A 7,950-nucleotide genomic window follows, 5' to 3' on the forward strand; every position below is an offset into this window, starting at 1 on the left:
CAACGTAGAGTTTTTAGAGAGCATAAAGGATTACTTGAATAAAAGTTTCTCTATGAAGGACCTAGGAGAAGCTGCTTACATTCTAGGCATTAAGATCTATAGGGATAGATCAAAACGCCTGATAGGACTTTCACAAAGCACATACCTTGATAAAGTTTTGAAGAGGTTCAAAATGGAACAGTCCAAGAAAGGGTTCTTGCCAGTTCTACAAGGTACGAGATTGAGTAAGACTCAGTGCCGAGCAACTGATGAAGATAGAGAGCATATGCGCTCCGTCCCCTATGCTTCAGCCATAGGTTCTATCATGTATGCGATGTTGTGCACTAGACCGGATGTTAGCCTGGCCATAAGTATTGCAGGTAGGTTCCAGAGTAATCCAGGAGTGGATCATTGGACAGCGGTCAAGAATATCCTGAAGTACCTGAAAAGGACTAAGGAGATGTTTCTCGTGTATGGAGGTGACGAAGAGCTCGCCGTAAAAGGTTACGTCGATGCAAGCTTTGACACAGATCCGGACGACTCTAAGTCGCAAACCGGATACGTATTTATTCTTAATGGGGGTGCAGTAAGCTGGTGCAGTTCCAAGCAAAGCGTCGTAGCAGATTCTACATGTGAAGCGGAGTACATGGCTGCCTCGGAGGCGGCTAAGGAGGGTGTCTGGATGAAGCAGTTCATGACAGATCTTGGAGTGGTGCCAAGCGCACTGAATCCAATAACCTTGTTCTGTGACAACACTGGTGCCATTGCCTTAGCAAAGGAACCGCGGTTTCACAAGAAGACCAGACACATCAAACGACGCTTCAACCTCATCCGCGACTACGTCGAGGGAGAGGACGTGAATATATGCAAAGTGCACACGGATCTGAATGTAGCAGACCCGCTGACTAAACCTCTTCCACGGCCAAAACATGATCAACACCAGAACTGTATGGGTGTTAGATTTATTACAATGTAATTCACATGGTGATGTGAGGGCTAGATTATTGACTCTAGTGCAAGTGGGAGACTGTTGGAATTATGCCCTAGAGGCAATAATAAATATAGTTATTACTATAATTCCTGTATCAAGACAATCGTTTATTATCCATCCTATAATTGTATTGAATGAAGACTCATTTACATGTGTGGATACATAGACAAAACACCGTCCCTAGCAAGCCTCTTGTTGGCTAGCCAGTTGATCAAAGATAGTCAGTGTCTTCTGATTATGAAGAAGGTGTTGTTGCTTGATAACTGGATCACGTCATTAGGAGAATCACGTGATGGACTAGACCCAAACTAATAGACGTAGCATGTTGATCGTGTCATTTTGTTGCTACTGTTTTCTGCATGTCAAGTATTTATTCCTATGACCATGAGATCATGTAACTCACTGACACCGGAGGAATGCTTTGTGTGTATCAAACGTCGCAACGTAACTGGGTGACTATAAAGATGCTCTACAGGTATCTCCGAAGGTGTTAGTTGAGTTAGTATGGATCAAGACTGGGATTTGTCACTCCATGTGAACGGAGAGGTATCTCGGGGCCCACTCGGTAATACAACATCACACACAAGCCTTGGAAGCAATGTAACTTAGTGTAAGTTGCGGGATCTTGTATCACGGAACGAGTAAAGAGACTTGCCGGTAAACGAGACTGAAATAGGTATACGGATACTAACGATCGAATCTCGGGCAAGTAACATACCGAAGGACAAAGGGAATGACATACGGGATTATATGAATCCTTGGCACTGAGGTTCAAACGATAAGATCTTCGTAGAATATGTAGGATCCAATATGGGCATCCAGGTCCCGCTATTGGATATTGACCGAGGAGTCTCTCGGGTCATGTCTACATAGTTCTCGAACCCGCAGGGTCTGCACACTTAAGGTTCGACATTGTTTTATGCGTATTTGAGTTATATGGTTGGTTACAGAATGTTGTTCGGAGTCCCGGATGAGATCACGGACATCACGATGGTTTCCGGAATAGTCCGGAAACGAAGATTGATATATAGGATGACCTCATTTGATTACCGGAAGGTTTTCGGAGTTACCGGGAATGTACCGGGAATGACGAATGGGTTCCGGGAGTTCACCGGGGGGGGGGGGGGGCAACCCACCCCGGGGAAGCCCATAGGCCTTGAGGGTGGCACACCAGCCCTTAGTGGGCTGGTGGGACAGCCCAAAAGGGCTCTATGCGCCAAGAAGAGAAAATCAAGAGAAAAGAAAAAAAAGGGAGGAGGTGGGAAGGAAGGGGGACTCCCTCCCACCAAACCAAGTCCAACTCGGTTTGGGGGGGGAGTCCTCCCCCCTTGGACTCGGCCGACCCCCTTGGGGCTCCTTGAGCCCCAAGGCAAGGTCCCCTCCCTCCCACCTATATATACGGAGGTTTTAGGGCTGATTTGAGACGACTTTTCCACGGCAGCCCGACCACATACCTCCACGGTTTTTCCTCTAGATCGCGTTTCTGCGGAGCTCGGGCGGAGCCCTGCTGAGACAAGGTCATCACCAACCTCCGGAGCGCCGTCACGCTGCCGGAGAACTCTTCTACCTCTCCGTCTCTCTTGCTGGATCAAGAAGGCCGAGATCATCGTCGAGCTGTACGTGTGCTGAAAGCGGAGGTGCCGTCCGTTCGGTACTAGATCGTGGGACTGATCGCGGGATTGTTCGTGTGGCGGATCGAGGGACGTGAGGACGTTCCACTACATCAACCGCGTTCACTAACGCTTCTGCTGTACGATCTATAAGGGTACGTAAATCACTCATCCCCTCTCGTAGATGGACATCACCATGATAGGTCTTCGTGCGCGTAGGAAAATTTTTGTTTCCCATGCGACGTTCCCCAACAGGACTAACCTCCTCCGAGTGTGCACTATACGTCACACTCGGGAACTTAGCTGTGATCACGAATCACCTAAGTCTTAATATTCTCCGAGTACACACTAAGTGTTGAACTCGAAACAGCATTCAGGCAAAAGACTTAATTTTTTCATTGCGACTCGAACAGTCTAGAAACAATAATTGACTCGGTGCGGATCAAGCTTACCTGCACCGATTTAAAAGTATGACGGCCAACAGAAGTGGCCAGAATATCTTACAGGCAAACACTCAGCATGCCGAGGATAAAGTTTGATCATGCGTCAGCTGGGCCAGCGTCAGGACTGGAGGGCTCCACAAAAGTATCCAGGTCGATTCCATCAGCAATGCGGGTAGCAGTCTCCAGGAATGTCTCCATGAAGTCTTCGAATTGAAGCTTCTTCGTGTTGGCGACCTTCAATGCTTTCAGCTTATCTTCCCGCACCTCCTTGCAATGGACTCGGACCAAGGACAACACAACGTCAGCACCGCAACGCGCTGCCGATTTCTTCCACGATTGCACTCAGGCCGGAATCTCCCCCAGTCGCCCCAACACAGTCTCCATCTTCTGCTGTGACTCGTCTTCCGGCCAAAGCTCCTTCTCAATGCGGCCGAAGATTTCTCTCAGTCGGCTGATGAACGGACCCACTTTGCCTACGCGGATATGAGCCCGGAGCAGATCCCGATTGGCGTCCTCGCCGAGTGGAATTTTGTCCTTAATAGACCGCTCCACAGCCGCCGTTTCAGCTTCAGCGTCTCCGCAAAAATCAGCACCAAATGAGCAAATAGACAGTAAAAACCGAGTGTTCGTCACACGATACAACCACTCAACAAAGCATAAGACTTACCAGCCAGACGAGTCATCATTTGCGCAGCCCAGTCGGTGACATACTTCTCTTGAGCTATGCATCGTTTGTTCAAGGCGCCCATCTGATTGTGCAATTCGGTCCTCTGTTTCCCCATCCTCTGCACCTCCGCCGTCAACACCCTGTTTGCCTCCAGAGCCTCTTCCAAGGACTTTTCTCGCACTTCCAGAGCGTCCTTCATGCCAGCCATGGCGAGCATTGCAGCTTCCACTTCACCAGCATATTGGTTCCTCTCCGCTCTCACGGCTTCATAAGCAGTTCCCATTTCACAAGTTTTCTGCACCAAGAAACAAAGGGTAATCAGCAAGTTTGTCAGTTCACACACTAAGTTCTTCAGACCCCTGCCGACGCAAGCAGTCGACAGCGGTCTCGGGGACTACACCCAGTGGGTTCACTAAGAGTGACCCCACTGGCATGCACCTCAAGCAGGTCTGCCCTATTGAGGTGCACGTTTTCACCTACGCCTCCGAGGCCAATACTACTCGACCTGTGTGCAGTTTACTCTCGGGGACTCTTACCGCAAGAGTGCTCCGACTGCAGTAAGTACTCGCACTCGGAAATCTTGTCTACGGACACAACCAAACTAAAGACCAAATGTATAAAGACAACTGTCGGTGCAAGCACTCGACAAAAGTCTCGGGGACTACACCCACTGGGTTCACTCGGAGTGAACCCATTGCAAACAACAGACAACACCCAGTGGGTTACAGAAGAAAAGTAAGTACTTACTAGACTACTTACTCGGATGTCATCACGCAGCTCCAAGCTCCGTTGGTACAAAGCCGCAACGGAGTCATAAGCCCTCTTGGCCTCTCCGGCCATCAGCTCCGCCTAGACCATGGCCCCCTTGGCCGCTCCCACCTGCTCCTCTGGGACACACCGAATGCTGAATTCAGCATTCAACGAACCGGGAATCGTGGGAAGATCCTGGGGCATCCCAAGATTCGCCCCAGTCAGTTCCTCACCCACCGGCACCGGTTCAGTCGGTGGAGGCACTTCGGTCGGTGGAGCGTCGGCGGCAGGGGCGGCAGCAGGAGGAGCAGCCTCAAGGACAGGCTCCACGACAGGCTCCACGGCCGGGTCGGCTCTCCCTTGCCCGTCCTCGTCCAGGTGAATCGCCCTTGACAAGCCGAATGGCACGACGATTCAGAAAAAGAAAAGGATGGTACAGTCTACAGGAATAAAACACCCGACTCTCCTACAACATACCTGGCTGGGATGAGACGACGTTGTCCGTGTCAATGGGGTCATCCCCTTGGCGGGCCGGAGAGGTTGCAGAAGTGGCGACCCTGTCGAGTGAAGCCCATTCGACTTGTAAAGCAGGAGTTCACTCGGATAACATAAAAAGCCGAAAGTTAGATTCACTTACGTGGATGTGACGGGGATGGCAACCCTCATGCGCGGCAGGGCCTTCCGAGGTTTGGGCCCACTTGGTTTGGGCACCCTTGAAGACTGGCCTGCGGGCTCAGCGGGGGCATCCCTGGACCTCTTCGTGCCTCGAGCACTCGGGGCCACCGGAGCGGCAGGTGGAGCACTCGACGACGCAGGAGGAGCTGAAGGGACGGCAGGCTCGTGTCGACGCTTACTCCGATGCTCTGTCCGTGGAGGCGGCGAGTCGCGCTCTTCGTCTTCTTCCTCCTCCTCGCTGTCCTCCTCCTCTGACTCCCCGCTGTCGGAGACATATTCGGCGCTCTCCACGCTCCCCTCCTGGCTGCCTTCTTCCTCCTCCTCCTCCGGATCCCCGTTCGTGACGGGGGAAGACCAGTTGGTCCACTCCTGCATGAGGTTCAGTCGGAAACATTAAGCATCACACGGAGATATAAATGAACGACTGAAATCAAGACAGTTCAATGCACTCGGCTAATGCTACTCACCTGATTCGGTGGAGGGTTGTCCGTGCTGTAAGGCGTCACTCGGCGGGCTCCTTTGGGGTTCTCACACGGACCCGTGATTTGGAGCACCCATGAGGTCACCTTCTCCTCGAGAATGCCCTCCACGTTTCTCCGAGTGGAATCCTCGGGCCCTGTGTAGTGCCACATAGCATGGTGGCGGGCTTACAGAGGCTGGATTCGCCGACCGATGAAGACTTCCAGCAGGTCAATACCGGTGACCCCCCTCCTGACAACATCCACGAGTGCCTCGACCAAAGGCTGGATGTCGTTCTTCTCCGCTTTCGAGAGGGCGAGTTGCTTGGGCGGAGCAGGACGGTCTAGACTAAATGGAAGCAGCCCAGTCGATGCGTTCGGACAGGCTATGTCCTGGCAGTAGAACCACGTCGACTGTCAGTTCCTAACCGACTCGCTCAACTGGAGAGCAGGGTAGCTGCTCCGACTCTTCTTCTGGAACCCTAAACCCCCACAGAGCTGGAGGAGATGCGTCTTGTCATCCGACTGACTAAGACGTTTTATGGTTTGGGAGCGGGCGAAGAAGATGTGTTTGAATAAACCCCAATGGGGAGGACAACCGATAAAGCACTCGCACAAAACAATGAAGGCAGAAAGGTGGCCGATGGCATTCGGAGGGAAGTAATGGAGTTGAGCACCAAAATGATTCATGATACCTTTGAAGAAAGGATGCGGGGGCAGAGAGAAACCTCTGTGAACATGGCTGAGGAGCAAGACGCGCTCCCCCTCCCGTGGCGCCGGATCGACCTCGTCGTCCGCCGGCAGCCTCCAGGACTTATGCACGAGCTGGCCGTGCTCTACCAGCTCCAGCAGGTCCCCCTCCGTCACTGTGGAGGGGAGAAAGTCTCCCTGGATCCACCCCGCCGGCAACGGTCGCTGCCGCCGCTGAGCAGCCGCCGCCTTGTTCTTCTTCTTCCTTGCCTCCATCTTGCTGGTCTGACCTTTGGTCATGGCGGCGACGGCGAGCTCTCGAGAAGGAGGGGGAGAGAAGGGCGTATGAGCGCAGGAGGTGGCGAGGAAGACGGAGCAGGCAAGAGCAGAGGATTCGGCGAGCGTAACCGAAGGGTCTCGTCGACCAGAGTTAAATAGACCACCGACTGGGTCGCTGGCGAGCGGGCCCGAAATCTTATCTGCCCAACCGGCCGTGGCGATATCAGTGGAGGAGTTGAAGGCACGAGGATCGAGGAGTCAGGCGCTACTCGAGCGCGCTGACGTCGTCCCCGCTAAGCGCGTGGAACCCGAAATTTGAGATCCCGGAAAATCCACCGCTGTCAGTTGACCGCTCGTGTCAAAAGATGCCGCGAAAGCACTCGGTTCCCGACAGTCTGTTTCGCAAAACACATCCACTCGGACCTAGTCCAGTCGGATCTGAACCTCGAGCACTGCTTTGACGTTTCAACCCCAATCCATTCGGGGACTAATGATGGGGTCATAGTCCTAGGGTAGGGTCATAGGCCTGTCCTACAGGTCCTACCCAAGGACTACCCCACACAAGGGACATGACCTTAAGTATGCCTGACTGAATTAAGGTGCCCCCATCATCCAGTCGGTAACAGGCCCAGAATCATCCAGTCGGAGACTAACATTCGGAGGACACCGGGCCTACCGACTGGATACACTCGGTGCGCCATAACCTCTATGGAGGGAAACTGCCATACGTTTCCGGGTGCATTTACTAGCATTTAGAGCATACGTTACCTGTAACGTATGCATTCAATCGCCACTACTCTACCCTTGAATCAGAACCGTTGTGGAGGGCAGCGCACTCTATATAAGCAGCCCTCCCCCACTGGTAAAAGGGTTAGAAAAACATTGTACTCCATATTACACTCGGTAACAAGCTCCGAGAGCACTGAGACGTAGGGCTATTACCTCCACCGTAGAGGGGCCTGAACTCATACAACCTCGCCGTAGCTAGGACTCTGCCCATCTCATTCGTACCCTACACATCTACTGTCAGGCTTATACCCACGACAGTCTTGTTTTGATATGTATGTGTACCGCTGATTGCATTTGACTGATACGTGGGTCAAACAAAAAGATATGCACGACACATCAACAATAGCCATTCATGACGGTCTAAATGATGCATAAAGGAAAAAAACTAGGCCCTTGTAGACGCAGTTGATTTTTACAGTGACAGTTTTCATGACGGTCCATCGATGTCTGTCATAAAGGGCATACCGTTTTAAGGCTCATTATCATCGTGGTAATCAGTGACGGTTTTAATGACGGTTCACGAGAACGTCAGCAGAAATCCGTCACGGATTAACAGGTTTCTTGTAGTGCTTCTCGCGGAGACGGTCAGCTTCGCTTGGTGAAGACATGGGGGTGACGA

This window comes from Hordeum vulgare, chromosome 7H, assembly GCF_904849725.1.
Source record: "Hordeum vulgare subsp. vulgare chromosome 7H, MorexV3_pseudomolecules_assembly, whole genome shotgun sequence".
NCBI classification, from domain to species: domain Eukaryota; kingdom Viridiplantae; phylum Streptophyta; class Magnoliopsida; order Poales; family Poaceae; genus Hordeum; species Hordeum vulgare.